This window comes from Adiantum capillus-veneris, chromosome 4 (assembly GCF_014529385.1).
Source record: "Adiantum capillus-veneris isolate H3 chromosome 4, ASM1452938v2, whole genome shotgun sequence".
Classification (NCBI taxonomy): Eukaryota; Viridiplantae; Streptophyta; class Polypodiopsida; order Polypodiales; family Pteridaceae; genus Adiantum; species Adiantum capillus-veneris.
Window position 1 is genome coordinate 1,539,516 of NC_140934.1, and position 17,984 is coordinate 1,557,499.

Here is a 17,984-nt window from a genome sequence, read left to right on the forward strand (position 1 = left end):
TATGACTCTCCAGAGCATTTTGAATGAGAGGATGGCGCGAATGCTCTGACAACCAGAGTGGGCAGAAAGAAATGATAGCAGATGTCAGGTTTTATGATTTTTCAAATCAAAAACCTAGACTTCAAGAACGCTACAAGATAAAGAGAGATGAAAACAAACCAAGAGAGAACCCTATGCCTAGAATAAGGAGCAAAGCACATTTTTAATGCTTGTAAAAGCTAAAGATTGTGTCAAGGAAAAGATATCTAGAAGGTTCTCTAGAACTCAGATCCAAAAACAAAAGAGAGCAGTAAGGGACATACAAAAACAACTAGAAAGTCGGAGTCTAAAACAAAACCCAAACAAACAAAAGAACTAGGATTAAACGAATTTGGAGAAACTAAATGACTAAGGTGGAGAGAAAGAAGATGTATTGAGAGCTTAAGAAGACTCTCAGGGAGGTATGGACAATGGAAGTAGAAAATGGGAAGGAAGAAGATGATAAAAATGAGGAAAACATGAGTGTGCCCTCCCACTAGAGAAAGTTCACTATCCAAGATCGGAAGGTAGTGATAATGCAACCTTGTGCGAGAGTGAAAGGACAAGGAGTCCTACGATGGGCCTAAGGATGCAAAGAAGATAGACTTGGCAGGACCCGGAGAACATCCACAACCAGCCTTCATAGCAGCAGATCTAAATCCGGAAGAGGAGGAGAAGCTCATAAGTCTTCTCAAGGAGTACAAGGACGTGTTTTCTAGGTCATATAAAGACCTGAAGGAAGTAGATCCTACGATACATCAACGCACAATTCCATTAAAACCCAATGCAAAGCCTAGTCGATCGAGACCTTAGTCGGTGTGTTCTATCTCGTAGATAAAATCAGCCTCCTTTAATATATCAATCTCCTCTTAGGTATCTCCCATTAAGGTAGTGCCTAATAAGAACGGTAAACTATGAGTGTGTGTGAATCTATACAAGGTTAATTCCATCACGATAAGGGATAATTACCCCTTACCTATTACTGACCATGTCTTGGAAGGAGTGGTAGGTAAGCGGGCATACTCCTTTTTAGATGGGTTCTTAGGATATAACCAACTCACAATTGCTCCTAAAGATCAATACAAGACAGTGTTTGCCACGGAATGGGGTATATACACATAGGGTGATGCCTTTTGGCCTGACCAATGCCCCAACAACATTTCAAAGATTGATGGCACATGCCTTTAAGGAATACTTGAGGATATTTTTGGAGATATAATGGATGACTTATGTGTGCACTCTCTCTTGAGAGATGAATATATAGAGCACCTCAAAAAAGTATTTGAAAAGTGCAAGACCTATAGGATCTGTCTTAACCCATTAAAGTACATTTTTATGGTTAAACACAGTAGAATCCAGGGACATATTGTCTCGAAGAACGACATATCTACCAATTCGGACAAGATAAGGGTAATTGAAGAGATGACTAGACCAAACAACAAAAAGCAGGTACAATGCTTTATGGGACACTGTGGTTACTACAAGAGGTTTATACACGTGTATGCAGTCATTTCCCAACCCTTGTACATACTTATATTAGCCTTCGTGTGGACGAATGAGTGTGAGGAATCCTTTGAAAAACTAAAGAAAGCACTCATATCTACTCCAGTATTGAAAGCACCAGATTGGGAAAAGATCTTTCATGTTCATATTGATGCTTTGGTATTTGTTATTGGATGCAGAGTCTTGGCCCAGCCAGGAGAATGAAATATGGATTTCCCAGTCTGTTATGCAAGAAAGCAGCTTAACAATGCTAAAAAGAAATACACAACCACGGAGAGAGAGGGGCTGGGAATGATATATGATGTTAAGAAATTTTGGTATTATCTCCTTGCAAACAAGTTCTATTATACATTGTAAACAAACCCTGCAATACCAAAAGAATTGTACGATGGTTTATCATATTGTTAGAGCTTGATTTTACTGTCGTGGCACCAACACCAAAGCCATCTACCCAAAGACAAAATGTGAAGCAAATTTGGGTACCCAAGCAAATATGACAAGCTCAAAAATACCAAACTCAAATTTGGGTAATTAAACAAAAGCCAATACAAACTATGTATGCGGATATTGGATTCAAACAAGCATGCCACCACAAGCGACAACACAAAACAGAAGTACAAAGCAATCATTGTCAATCAAGCAATGAGCGGCACAGTTAGAACGTTTATTATTTCACCGCTCTCTTATTGGTACTTCCATAACATGAAACCTCAACATCGAATGCCAATAAGCGACTTGCATGTACCCTCCTCTTGCACAACATAATTTTTTCCCATGCATTGACGGCGTATGCATATAGGGATGCATTACATGGCTTTCATTAGCACAGCTAGATAACCCATGCACAACACATATACACCGGCATCCGAGAGGACTTCAACTAGGAGGGGAGAGGCATTCTCAATGTGAAATCGATAGACTAAGAAAAGTACCAAAAGGGAACTATTTTCTATGTTTTGGGTTTTGTTGCTTTTGATTGTAAAAATTTTGGTGAATCCAAATATATATGCCCTTATATAATGTGATTCTACAGAGATATGAGGACAAATGCCAGAAATGAGCCTCTAGGCGTGTGTGTGTGTGTGTGTGTATGTAAAAATAGCAGTTTTTATGCATAAAAATGAGAAAAATGGAGCAATCCGGCTAAAAATATTACGAATGACTGTACATAGCATTTTTAGGTTACTTTAGTTATTTTTCTTTTATTTTTGGTAACTATCTAGAGAAAACAATTAAAAAAATTCAAGTGAAATGGAGACGGAATGACAAAAGAAAACCACAAGAGTGATTAGTACGCCAAGGATATCATATGGTGAAGCTTGGGTGCAATTATGGAAAAAAGTTACAGAAGCCCAATCCAACTAGTTTTAGACAAAATGACAAATTTTTCAAAAATGGGAAAAACGGAGTTCAAATGGATAAATTTTTGAGCCTAAAGTGCATTTTACAACTAGTATCAAATCTTGTAGCAAGTGGTTCGGGGACCCTTGATATAAGATATTTTGGGTCCCACTTACTATCTCATTTTCACTATTCACAGTTAGAGAGAGCTTGAGAGGCCTAGAGTGCGTGGACCTTCTATGGCATTGTACATCACACATGGGACACCTATTGGTGCCAGACATGAGAGGTAGTCTCATTACCATGTACTCTACTTGCTCTATGCTAACTCCATCACGAAAAACCTACAAAAGAGGCAATGTGGCATCATTGAGGAAGAGACTGAAACAACATTGTAACTCAACAACCACTAACCCGATAGATTAGAGGTTAAACATAGGCTAGATGAGTGCATCTATGACCTCCTATGTTGGTTTAGGTCAGCTATAAAAACCCTAAATTCTTCGAGCCTACAGAAGTCAATATGGAACAAGTCATTAGATTGACACCAAAATTCTTGAATAGGCTCTACTCAAGGTTTTCTACAAGCCCATGTAATTTCCACCATGATCAATCTACCAGAAGAAGGTCAAAACATCGAGACTGGCTTTGAACACGTAAAACGTCATTTGGCTCTCACGACCAAACGGTGTGTCCATTTGCCACCAAACTTCACGGGCATCATCGACATACCATCGACAACCAAAATATATGATCAAACCTCATGGAAAATCATCCCCAACCATATCCATAAGGCCAAAGGCTACATTGAATCCATGGAAAGATGCCCTACTACATCTACAACCTTAGCGTATCAAGCTCAAGAAGATTCGTCGCGAGAATTCATCCCCAAATGCAAAAATCCATTTCAGAGATGAAATGACAAACAGGGAGTCTCTATGCTAAACATTTGACCTTTTAAGTTGAAAACTAGCAATTAGGGCTCAAAGCACTGGCACTTATCCTCCCCAATAATCAAAACTCAAATTTTGCATCCAGGACATCATAAGCTTATGATGTCTAGCTGGCACTTAATACATGCAAATGTCATTTTTTTCACACTAGTCCCTTAACCGTGGATTATACAACTCACCTACCAAGTCTCGTGCAATTTGGACCACATCAAGCCTCCATTTAGCCAAAAAAACCGCCAAGTTGGAGTCTTTGGGCAGAATATGGACTTATCCATAGGAATAGTGCTCCAAACTCAGATAAACTTGACTTAAGGCATGCACATAGCATATACATCCTATCCCCATGCTCAATTATCCAATTTTCAAGATTATACATCATACACGAATGATGTCTTAACCTGCCATGGAGAGGTTCTGTTAGCATTTTGAGTATCCAGATTTCATTATCATGGCACATATAGCCTCTACATCAAGTTTGGACATGTTTGGACATGAGTTGGTCATTATACACCCTATTTTTTAAATTGAAGTGTCCTAAGCACCTTCTATGGCCTTGGACACATGAGCACTAGTCCAAATTCAAGTTTTCACACATCATGAGCTAGTTGTACATGAAGTTTGAGCCAAAAATGCCAGCCTAGAAATCATACGCGTATGATGTCTAGACCCCTTGAATGGGTTCTCTACACTTTTACCACATCATTATGAGCTTTCCATCAAATTTTCATCACATTTGGATATCATATGACCTCTATTCACCCATAAAGCGGAAATTTGGATGCACAAACCCCTTTCATGGCTTTTGACATTTATTTTCAAGCTCAATTTTAAATATGAGGCTATGGGCACCATGCTCATGCTATACACATCTTATCCATTGAGTTTCAAGCAGTTTTGCATCAATAGACATCATACACATAGGATGTCTATTCACTCATACAGATGCCAAACTCAACTTTTTCATCATGATCATGGTCACCACATAGTATAAAGGTCATGCATTCAATTTGGACAAGTTTGAGCAAGTTTGTGACCACTTGGAGCCCAGAGATGGGAAATCCTAGCCTAGGACACAATCTAGGGCACTAACCACATGAATCCACCTCCAAATAAAAATCTAAGATGATCAGAGGGTTACCTATCACCTGGGGATCCTATAGCTCAATTTTGGGCCAAAAATCCCAACAGAGACATCATACATGTATGATGTCTCCAAAAGCCAAAATGACCAATTTGGGGAAGTTTTTCACTTCCACAGCCTTCATTTCATCATTGTTAGCCCACAACTAAAGTTCCATCAAGCTTCAACTCTCTATACCCATATAAACCTAGGTTTCAAGACTTTGAATCTCTATACCTGATTTTTGGCTTCAAACACATGAGAACAATTCCAAATCAAAGCCTGATACCACATAAGTCTATGCCATGCTAAAACCCAGCTCTGGTACAAGCTTGAACCCCTTTGGCCAAGGTAGACATTATATGTGTATGATGTTTCCCTAGCCTAAAAATGAACCTGGAAGATAACTTGGCCTATTATAAGCCTTCATTACATGATTATGAGAGCATCTACCAAGTTTCACACCATTTGAACCTCATCTGCTCAAAACTAAGCTAGAATCTAACTTTAAGTCTTGAAACGAGTTCTAATGGTCACATCTTGCCCAAATGACCTCCAAATTGAAATCCAGGCATATATACATGTTGTACATGCTATGATTTATGCACATATGAATTATCATCTTATTTTGATCACTTGAACATCATACATGTATGATGTCTCGCATGATTCAAGCATCAAAATGCACTTTTGTCAACATGCATAGCACCCTTAGGTCCTATTTAGCTTATGTTTCAGTTTTGAAGTCATTTGAATAGCTAGAAGTTGATCAATTGACATTTTTTTTGAAAGACGCTAACTTTTGGAATTGGAGTGTGTAGAGGATCAATGGAAGCCAGTAAATCGCTTGCAAATAAGAAGAGACTATCCTTGAGAGATATAATTGCAACAACAGATCCATATACGATCCCCAAGCCAACAAAGCTTTGGGTGGATGAAGGAACTCTAGAAAAGGAAGGTATGGCATCAAGGTACATTCAGAGACCCGCATGGCAACACCATAGATATCCCCATGAATCCATGCAAAATCATGGACTATGACAATAAGAAAGATACCCTCACCCAACTGGAGAGAGCTGACTTGCACAACTTCTTCACAGCACAACCAATAGATGTGGATACACAAAGAGTCGATGAGCTAGCCAGCTCTAATCAAAAAGATGGCAAAGCAGTGATTACTTCTTTAGATGGCTAGAAGACTGAGGTAATGATCACCACTCAAATCATTGTAGATGATTTAGGGCTTGTTGGGTGTTCCATCATTGCATAGCTCTAATGACCAATAAAATTATCAATCCGGAGGGATGAGCTACCCGGCTAGGGCATGGAAACACTCACGTGATTAGTGAGCCAATCATGGAAACATGAATGGTTAACTCTATGAGGTCAGCTTCTTGGCCTATGGAGGAGCTAAGCCACAATGAAGGGCAATCTCCACATCCATTTCTCTTCACCTCTAATCAACCCAATCACACACACTAACGATCGCAAGACGCACACAACACTAATCCTATCATGCAACACACTAATTGCAAGCACACACACATAGATCTATTGAGCACCACACTCCAATCAAACCAACATGCACACACAAGCAAAAAAGAGAAATCACACAAGATTAGAGAGGGATTAACCACTAATTAGTTAAGATCTAGTTAATCAAAGCATCATATGCAATCATAAGAAGCATGAGAGAGGCATAGTGAAAGAGAATTAAGCATTGATTAGTGTTAACCAAGTCACATGAGCAAGGAGAAGCTCAAGGAATCCATAGCCACACACCTCAAGAGCTCTCACCAAAGAGTGCTCTCAACAAATGAGCTTGAGAACCCTAATTTCTTTTACACACTGCCTTATATACCTAGGGTAAAAATATGCAATGTCTGGGCGCCCAAGGCCTTGAGGGCTCCACCACTTGTTGAATCTGCAACCTAGATACACTATTGACCTGTTCTTTACAGCTTGGAACTGCCATTGAGCCTGTAACACATTAAAATATTACAATGGCTTGAAATAAATCGGGAATTTACAATACATGACCATTTTGGAAAAATTTGAAAAATGTGTAACTCCAATCTTTTACTGCTTCTTTGTATTCATCCTCGATGTGCATCCATAAGGCTTGGCCTTTAGCAACTTTTGTTAATTGACGTTGACTCAGTTAACATTCCCCCCTTCCGATTTTAGTGGCCGTCCTCGGGCACTATTGAAAAGTGTCCGTGGAGACTGTGGGAGGTTTTGATTGGTTGTTGATGGGCTGATTGTCTTCATTTTTTGTTGAATTTGTTAATGAGGTTCAATTTGTTGTAGCATCTTGATTGGTCTGAATATGTCTGATGTGAGAGATGATGTTGCATTTGTCCGTTGTAATAACATAATGAGGAGGCTACTGTTTATTTATGAAAAGTATGTACAAGAGAAGTAGAATGATAAGGTTCTAAATTAGGGTCTAATACCAGGATGACCAAAGGAAAAAAACCCAGTGGAAAAAAAAGTGCCTTTGGGATACGCGGATTATTGGAGTACTTATTCACATGGAAAATATTAATAAAGTACTCAAGGGATTATTTGCTAATAGATATAGAATTAAAAAGACAGCAAATATGAGAGGGTAGCATGATGGAAGATTGTTGCCTGTTGTAGTCCACTCAAGGTGCATAGGTGGAAGCAAAAAAGAGTGTCTAATGCATATGTCCAATGGTGGGACATTCTATTTATGCATACACAAAAATGCACGGAAAACAATATGTTGTGTAACAAAGAATTTGAGGGGCTCTTCAGAAAGATGGCGTAGCTATAAAATCATATGACATGGCTTGCAAGCTGGCACCCCTTTAAGAATGGTTTTCGTTGACGAGGATGTCTGCTCTCTGTGCACTGCGCGTGAGTGTTGGACTCTACGACACTCCACCAATTGTAAGTCAATAGACTTCGACTCTTATGCTCATCTCATCCAGCATGAGCAACATGACTTAGATATGCTCAACTCTTCCAGCTTGAGTGTAAGCCTAATAACTACGACTCTTAGCACAGAGTTTATTAAGACATGAAGCTCTGGGACTAATGCTTTGCTCATTTTATGGCTCAGCAGCCCCCGACTCTGAGAATGCCAAAGACTGTTTTTTCGCACCCTAGCGACTTGAATTTTTACATTCTTGTGCTTACTACAAACATTTCTTCAAGTCAAAGTAAGCTTGAATCCTCAAAAAGAGGATTAGTGAAGGACCAAGTTGGCATTGAAGGTTTCTTTTGCAATACACGTTTTATGTTCTTTGAATCTGCATTTGCATTGGTTGGGTTGCCCTTCATTGACTGTTAAGACTCCCTTATCTGTTTGATTCTACAATTAGTCCTATTGATAGGAGTCTTTGATGTTGTTGTAAGCCTCTGTTCACCGTCGACATTTGACTTTTGACTCGAAGCATTGGAAGACTTAGGAATCCAAGTCTCTTGATGACCTTTGCATCTCCATTGTTGACTTTGCTTTGCTCTAGGTCTTGTTGAGTTCTTGAGATCTTCATGCAGGTCTCGTGTAGTTGCATTTGGATTGTGGTTGATTGGTAGCCAAATATTTGTATAACCTGTATAGAATCCTTGTCTAAGAGGAAGATTCTTTGAGATACGTCTTTGTTATGTATCCTCTTGTGAGTTGTGGTAGAGTTCAACATCTTTCGATGTGGTTATGTTGTATACCTGCTTCTTACGTATCCTAGGATATTGTCGAGGTTGATACCTAAAGGGCCTTCTTTCTTGGGAGGGTCTTGACTTTACTTCATATGCTCTAACGTGCGGTTTTGGTACCCATATCTATATGTTACCTCTATAGTACTCCTGTTCTTTTAAGCTCCATTGTGATACTATCCATCCCATGTGTTTGTCTTTCTGTGTTGATTTCTCGTCTTTAACCCAAACCGGATCATTGACTTTGACTAAATTGCTCGAAACAAACACTTTCTTGACCTTCCTTTGATTTCTTGAGTACTTTGGCTGATATATCTTTGATTTGTTGGGTGTCTCCTTGGAGGTTTCAGTTGTGTCAGCAATTGACTTGAAGTTTTGAAAGCCTGACTTGCTTGAAGAAGCTGGTCCATGAGGGTTCTTTGATGTAGAGGCATATGTTGTCACACCTTCTTTGCTAATCGATGGAGGGTCCACTTTAGCTTTACCTTTGTCTATAAGATTTGTCTTTGATTCTTGTGACTTTTGCAACTCTGAATCTAGCATTACCGGTACCTGTAATTGTTGTTGGCTACCTCTTGGAAAAGAGAGTATTAGCATTTTATCTTCTTTGTAAGCCTTGTGTTGATCTAACCACTAATGTCCAAGGATTACATCTACAAGCATTTCCTTTGAAGGCTTCACATGAAATTTTACTTACTCTTCATAATTTTGGATGTTAAGGGTAGCAACCATTTCTTCTTGACTTGTAGCCTTACACATGATTTCTCTATTATCTGGCCTGTCTTGAGTAATCTCTAGAATACTCTAGATGTTGTCTGCAACCATATTGCAATTTGCTTCTACATACTTTTCAACTTTTCACGAAAAATCCGCATACATTCGTGCTCATCCATGAGAGAAACGTGCTCAACATACAATATGTCATGCCTAGGAAAAGGGATCACATAACGATGTTGACTAAAATACAGGAAACGATCACGAATGAAACACTCGAACAATGCGTGCGTATCAATCATGCGAACACATAATACTTCCTGTGAGGGTCTTTGGACCTAGGCTCAAGAGCCAAGATCGGTTCTTCCTGAATGATTGAATCGTCCTGTGGGGCTTCTTTGGACCTCGACTCGAAAGCCAAGATCGGTTCTTCGTGATTGATCGAATCTACAACGAGGTTAGCTTCGCTAGAAAAAGCATCCACTAACACATCATCCTTGTGAACAATCACATCATCTTCATGCAACTCATCATTCTTGTGAGAAATCACATCTTGATCATGCAAATCATCATGCTCGTGAGAAATCACATCTTGATCATGCAAATCATCATGCTTGTCTTTATCATCCAAATCATCATGCTTCATACAATCATACAAATCCTGGGTATCATGCTTTGGAGAAGAAGAGACTGAGAGAGTCTCCTTTCTCCAAATCTCTTGCATCTATGCCTGAACTTGAGAAAAGACTCGTCAGAACTCTTTGTTGTGTCGGTCGCTCTCTTCTTTGAGGGCTTTGTTCTCACGATCAAATTTTGCTTGTCTTGCTTTGTTCGTTGCTTATCTTTCTGCTTCGTCTTTTGCGTGTCTGCGTTCCATTTCTGCTTTTCTTTCTTTCTTTCCATTCACGATCCAATTTGACTTGTCGTTCTTTGGCTTCCAAGCGTGCTTGCTCGCGCTCACGCACTGTGGCTGCCATTCTTGCGGCATTTCGTGCTTCGCATTGTAAATTCTGTTCCATAAACAACAGCTCCAACTCCTCCACTGGAATTAGTGCAATTGGTGTCGTAGATGGGGAAGGGTCGGAAAAACCTCCTGGTGGGGAAAATTCTTCTTCGCCTCTCTCATGCTCATCACCTCCAAGCAAAGTATACATTCCGCTTCGAGTGATGACCATTCTGAACTTGTGGGTTCTTGGTCTTGGGTTCTTAAGTTCGCGAGGAACTTGGGTTCTTGGGGTTTTTGGGTCCTTATGTTCACGAGGAACTGGTTCTTGAGGGTCTTGGGTTCTTGGGTTCTTGAGGGTCTTGAGGTTCTTGAGGTTTTCTTTCGCTTGCAAACCGTGTTTGAGAAGGATCTTCTCTTCACCCGAGTTCTACTCCTTTCTGCGGGCGCACCCCTTGGCGGCCTTGCGCTCACACCAAGGTTGCTTTTTCCCACCTCACGTCGATTGGCCGGCCGCTAAGTGCACGGTCTGCTCTCAATGAGTGAAAAGAGACACAAGGGGAGGCTGGAAGCCCTTCTTTCTTGGGATTCCTGTCACTCTTCAACAAAACACGTTTAGGAATCGACACGCCCAAACGAACTTGGGTTCCTTCGACCTCAACAAGCAAAAAAAATTATTGTGGTTCTTTCCTTGACCGACTGCCAAAGCTCTGATACCAATGTTAGGTGCAACGGAATGATTGTTTGCGCTTTGCTTAAGATGAGTGCTCCGAACTGTACTCAAGGTTTCTTTTAGTTCTTATGGAAGGGAGAGCCTTCCGTTCTTAATGGAAAGTGCTATGATCACAACAAAGTGAATGGACACTGTGCGTGCAAGTGTATGAGATTGAGAGATAGAGAGAGAAGAGAGATACGACACAAGAGACGTTGTAAAACCCTCCTCCGAAGGCCCCACTCTCGTCGGCGAGAGTGGTCTACTTATTGATTGCACAAAGTGGTACAATGATGATGCAATGGACTGATGCAAGCTGGGACTATGCCGATGGCGACGACGGTGATGACGACGACGACTTTAGGGCTGAAATTTGTGGTCTTCTATCTGCTGAATTTCGGGGCTGTTCGGTGGCTGAAAATGACTGTTTCAGCTGCGTTTTTATATTGAAAATGAGGTTCTTTTGCAACCATCTAGGGCTGAATCTGCTGCTAATCCTGCATGCTGAAAACGCCGAGTCTTCTGCTGCAAAAGGGCTGAAAACCAAAAACACTGGGCTGCCTGCTACCGCTAGCAAAAACGCTAGGCTGTTCTGGATCTGTTGCTGGCGATCATGGCTGAAAACGCCTTGACTGTGGAGGCCTTGGCGATATTAACTGAAAACGCTAGGCTGGGTATCTGTGGCGAGGATGGAGACCAAAAACGCCAAGGGTGCTGATGGGGGTTCCTGCTGAGAAGGTGTTTGTTGAGCGGGAAGCTCCTGCTGCCTCTTCTCCAGAAAGTGCTAACTTGGGTTTGCTTATATATTAACTTAGCAAAATTGCCCTGCCTACTTTTGTTGGAAAGTCACTTAAAAATAATAAGTGAAAAATACCAAAAATAGAAAAAATAGGCTAAATGCACTGGAAAATTCCCCTGACTGAATCTGATGGATTTTGAAGGGAATACTGATGATCATGCTGTGTGCAACCAGAGGATATGCATCTACACTCAGTGAGTGGGCATGCACGGTCTACGAATAGACTCACAAAAATGCCATATCACTTCTAATCTAGACTTGACTGGACTGACTGAACCCCAATCGTGCTGTAGCTTGTCCACGGACACATAGGGTTGGATGTGTCACGTGACACAGCTAGCCGTGCACCTAGAGGAAGCCAACGTATTCATGCCCCTTTCCTTCGATTGGGTTGATTTCCAAGACAAGCTCAAGGCGCGGTTTATGCCACCTCAGTACCTCGCACGATTGAATGACGATTGGGGCGCTCTCAAGCAAAATGGCATGCCAGTCATGTCTTTTTCTAATCGTGTTTTGCAGTTAGGTACTCAATTACGAAAATTGGATGATGAGCACAAAGAGGCTTTTCTCTTTGGATTGGACGAGTATATCAAGTACGATGTCGAGGTTCTCAATCCAATCGATCTCAACAAGGTGGTAGCGATTGCTCTCGCACAAGAGATGAAGCACAACAAGGGAAAGCCTAAGGAGAACAAGACTTCCACAAGTACCTCGCAGACTTCTCAGAATGGTAAGAATGGTAACTCTTCTAACCAATCTTCCAACAGTCTCTCAGAAAAGAATTCGTCCAATGAATCTAAGGGTAAGGCTAACACAATTGCTAAACCTAAGCTTACTCCAGATGAAAAGGTAGCACAAGGAATTGTAGGAGGATACATCACGTCGGAAGAGCAAAGCACTTATTCTAAGGAAGGTCGTTGTTTTCATTGTCACATTAAGGGTTACATAAAAGAGCATGTCCTAAGCTTGAATCGAATGAATCTAAAGAACCCACAACACCCACTTCCTCTGACAATGCAATGAATGATAACAGCGCTTTAACTCTCAATGCCAAAAGTGATTCTCCTATTGTCATTCAGGGAGAGGAAATTGCTTATTCTCCTTCTCTCATTGCTAATATGCAGGACAAGATTGAAAGGATTCGGGAAAAGAAGACTCTCTCAGTCTCTTCTTCTCCAAAGCATGCTACCCAGGATTTGCATGATTGTATGAAGCATGATGAGGAATTGAATGATATTGATTTGCATGATGATTTGATGGACCATGATTTGGATGATAAAGACAAGCATGATGATTTGCATGATCAAGATGTGATTTCTCACAAGCATGATGAGTTGCATGAAGATGATGTGATTGTTCATAAGGATGATGTGTTAGTGGATGCTTTTTCTAGCAAAGCTAACCTCGTTGTAGGTTCGATCAATCACGACGAACCGATCTTGGTTTTCGAGTCGAGGTCTAAAGAACCCCCACAGGACGATTCGATCATTCAAGAAGAAGCGATCTTGGCTCTCGAGCTTAGGTCAATAGAACTCTCACAGGAAGTATTAGGTGTTCGCATCATTGATACGCACGCATTGTTCGAATGTTTCATTCGTGAACGGTTCCCGTATTTTAGTCAGCATAGTTATGTGATCCCTTTTCGTAGGCATGACATATTGTATGTTGAGCACGTTTCTCTCATGGATGAGCACGAATGTATGTGGTTTTTTCATGAAAAGTTGAAAGGTATGTATGTAAGGAAGTCACATTCCATGTCTCTTCCTTGGCCTGACACAGTTTCCGAATGAGCACATGAAAGTATGAGCACCAAGCATGGGCTTTTCCGTTCTGAATTGCCACAGTTGCTTGCTCTAGATCAAACAGAAAAGATTCGATCTCATTGTTTGCATGTGTTTGATGAACGGGTTGTCACTCCGTCTCTATGTTCATCTACATTACATACACAGTCTTTAGCGAAGACAAGATTTTTTCCCTTCACTGGGTATGTTCATGGTTTTGTGTTGGAAATGGTTTCAGGAATTTTCAGCCATGGAGATTCTTGAAGAAGACAGAAGCATGACTCTTGACGAAGTTGCCGCATCGAAGGAGCCACAGAAGACTTTGTGTCGCTTTCGGCGCGGAACAAAGAAGCAAGCGTTGCAGACCTTTATGAAGTTTAAGTTTTGCACGACCCACACATCAAAGTGGGCCGGCGAAGAGTCCCTTCCAGGATTCCGGATGCTATTTGCGATCTCCCTCGACGCCATACAGCTCGGTACCAGTAACTCACTTTAAAAAGGAGGGGATGTCATGTGACACATCCAACCCTATGGGTCCGTGGACAAGCTGCACCATAGCAGGGTTCCCATCAGTCCAGTCGATCTAGATTAAAAGTAATCTGGCACTTTTGTGAGTCTATTCGTAGACCGTGCATGCCCAGTCACTTAGTGTAGATGTATATCCTCTGGTTGCACACCACATAAGCATTAGCATTTCCATCAGAGTCAGTTTGGGGATTTTTCCAGTGACTTTCTCCTATTTTTCCCTATTTTTGACATTTTTCACTTATTTATTAAGTGACTTTTGTTGGGAACTAAGTAGGGCAAATTGGGTAAGTTAATATATAAGCAAACCCAAGTTAGCACAATTTGGCAAATGAGCAAGGAGCACAACAGGCTTTCAAGCAACAGGTACTCCCTCCCTCTCTCAACAAGACCCTCTCCAAGCCTCCCTTGGTGAGCCATCCCGATCCAGCCCCTAGCGTTTTGCTCTAGCCATACTTCTCCCCACCTGGCGTTTCCACAAGCAACCATCGCCTAAGAGGCCAGCACCATTGGTGTTTTTACACCCCTTCAGCAGCCCCAACCATTAGCGTTTTTGATCGCCAGCCAAGCTGCAGAATTCAGCGTTTTTACCTCAGTGTTTTAAGCAGTGAAAACGCAGCAAGACAGCATTTTATAGCAGGTACAATAGCGATGAAATTCAGCCCTAAACCTGCTAATCTTCAGCGTTTTCAGCCTTTGACAGTAGCCATAAAACCGCAGTCTTGTCCTGCTAGTCTTCAGCGTTTTTATCAGCCATAAGATCCTCGACAAAACCAGGGATTTTCACCCATATGAAAACAGCCCCAAGTTTGCAAATTTCAGCCCCAAGTTCTCCCAGATTCTCAGCCATTACCCCCTTGTGGACAACAGATAGAAGAGCACCGAATTCAGCCTTAAAGTCATCATCGTCGTCACCGACATAGTCACGAATTGCATCAGTCCATGCATCATCATTGTACACCTTTGTGCAATCAAAAGTAGACCACTCTCGTCGACGAGAGTGGGGCCTTCGGAGGAGGGTTTTACAACTCTCTCGGGTGTCGTATCTCTCTTCTCTCTTTCTCTCAATCTCGTACACTTGCACGCACAATATCCACTCACTTTGTTCGTGATCATAGTACTCTCCATAAAGACGGAAGGCTCTCCCTTCCATAAGAACTAAAAGGAACCTTGAGCAAATATAGATCACTAATCTTGAGAAAATACAACATTCATTCCGTTGCACCTTACATCTATGTAGCCATAGAGCTGTAACTCATTGCTAGCCTTATAGAAGAGTGCATAATCCAAGGTAGCACTCACATAGCGCAATGTGCGCCTCACCACATCTAAGTGTGGCTTCCTAGGAAGATGCATAAACTGACTATCCAAGCCAACTGTGTAACTCAAATCTGGTCCTAGGATAGTAAAGTAGATCAAGCTACCCATAATCTTTCGAAACACGGTAACATCCTCAAGCACTTGACCCTCATCAGCCCTCAACTTCGAATTTTAATCTAAGGGCATAGAAATGGGCTTATAATCAGCCATACCATATTTGGATAGCAAATCCAAAGCATACTGTCTCTGTGACAACCATATCTCCTCTTCTGTGTGTATTATCTCAATGCTCGAAAAGTATCGTAACTCCCCCAAATCTTTAATGTCAAATTCCTGATTCAAGAGAGTCTTTACATGCACTATCTCAACCTCATTATCACCTACAACAATCAAATCATCCACGTAAATGCAAATGATGACAATGCCATTCTCATTCTCTTGCACATATAATGAGTGATCTGCATCAGCCATATGAAAACCAATGGAGACCAAACATGCTATAATTCTTGCATGCCATGCTCTTGGCGCTTGCTTCAACCCATACAAAGATTTCTTTAGCTTGCATACAAAATGGGTATGCCTCACATCCCCATATACCTATGGCTGCTCCATATACACCTCTTCTTGCAAGTCACCATGCAAGAATGCATTCTTCACATCCATTTGATGCAACATCCAATTCTTTGATGTAGCCACTGCAATAATAGCATGAACTATAGCCATCGTAGCTATGGGTCTGAAAGTCTCCTCATAACCTTTGGCTACTAATCTAGCCTTGTACCTACTTACACTGCCATCACTATTATGCTTCACCTTCATTCTTATCTTTTGGCAAGGGAACCAAATCCCATGCTTCATTTGCATCAAGAGCATCCATCTCCTCATCCATGGCTTTCTCCCATTTTACATTTCCAACAGAATCATCAAAACAAGTGGGTTCTACATCCTACACAATCTTTGCCATATATACATAGTGGTGCGCTACATATCCATCATACATCAAATGTTGCATGGGCTTCTTGACTCTAGAAGACCTTCTTAGCTTTTTATGCATGCCTTCCAAAGCCTTTTTAACACCAGGTGTTTTCACAAAGGGTATCCAAAACTCCTCATCAAGACTATGCTTAGAACCACTCGAATTTCCATCTACATCATCATAACCTGCACTCAAGTTTGGTAGCTTCGGGGCATCATCAACCTTTTCCTTACCCTTTCTTAATACATTAGATGAGTTAGCAGGACTCTCTCTTTCACGACCAATTGTAATATCACTAGCAAAGATCCTCGTATCCTACCACATGCCAGTGATGATGAATGTAGGTGGGGAAATCAGTCCAGGTGGACCATGAGTTGAGCTTGATATCTCAACAAGTACAACATGAAGGTAAACTCAGTATCCCTTATAGGTCCCAGCTCACAAACAATAGAAGAGATGAATGCCATTCAACACTCATATATTGCTTTGTCGACTTCAGACAAGGGAAAGCTAAATGCTACATCCACAAAGAAAGTCATTGTTCCAGCTAATGCAATTCTGAGCTCAATCAACAACATCCCTCCCTGGAAGGCAGACCAAGGAAGGAAGGACACAAAATGGAAGAAGCCACAACATTCATTCTCAACGACAAAAAGACAACGCTTTCCAACAAAGGCCAAAAGCAACAAAGCTCAGCATTTCCATTGGGTACACAAGACAATATGTAATGTCCCAGCCTTGTACATATCCCAACCTTATGATGTACATATTTTGTCACATAAATAAAGATGGGTCTTTTCCAATCATTCTTGTGTAAGTGTGTACCCTTGTGCAATTCTATGCACACCTTGAATGTCTAATTAGTTATCCAATCTGTAATGGTTGATTAAATGAATAAATCAACCTTAGGATGTGGGAATTAAATCAAAAGTTGAACCTTAGGATGTGAGTGGATAAGAGGATAAGATTAGACTTATGAGGCATCTCAAGCTGGGAAAAGGAAAGTCAACTTTATCCTGTTTCCTAATGGCCAGAAAGGGGGCTAGAGTAGGCTACCCTGGGAAAGTTAATTAAAAAGGTGGCTAAGTAATTAAGGGGAGAGGGAGCTTGAATATGATTGGACAAGGGAAAGTTAATTAAAAAGGGGGGCTAGGTAATTAAGGGAAAGGGCAACTTGAATGTAATTGGCCAGAAAAGGAGGCTACAGTGGGCTAAGTGATTAAGGAGGGGAGAAACTGATTAAGGACTGGGTCAAAATGAGCATGTTTGACATTGAAGATAGGCCACTTGCAAAATTCGAGTTTTTGAGCCTATGTGGAGGTCTAGTCAGCCTGCGACATCCCCCTCCACTCCCAGTCAACTTGCCATGTGCACAACTTGCCCAGTCACTTTCCCAGTTTGGTAGTCCAATCATAGGAGCCCAAAAATCCTATAAATAGGCCCTCCCCTTCACTTAAAAATTTTCATAGCTTGAACCCTACCCCAAGTTTGAAGGAAGGCCATCACCTCGCTGAAACTATTGTGAAATATTTTCCCACATAGCGAAATACTTGCGTGGTAAGTAAGATATAACCCAGGCTTCCCTTGCTCTGCGAGAG

The 17,984-nt window shown here is 41.2% G+C and overlaps 1 protein-coding gene across 1 annotated transcript in view; it reads right to left on the reverse strand.

Moving 5' to 3' along the window:
- Positions 1-6,651: 6,651 nt before the first annotated feature.
- The window catches only part of LOC147458603 (uncharacterized), a 69,731-nt gene continuing 58,398 nt past the window's right edge, over positions 6,652-17,984 (reverse strand). Inside the window, exon 3 of the transcript XR_015187758.1 lies at positions 6,652-6,915. The gene's annotated coding sequence lies outside the window, so the exon portion shown is untranslated. The remainder of the gene's footprint in view (positions 6,916-17,984) is intronic.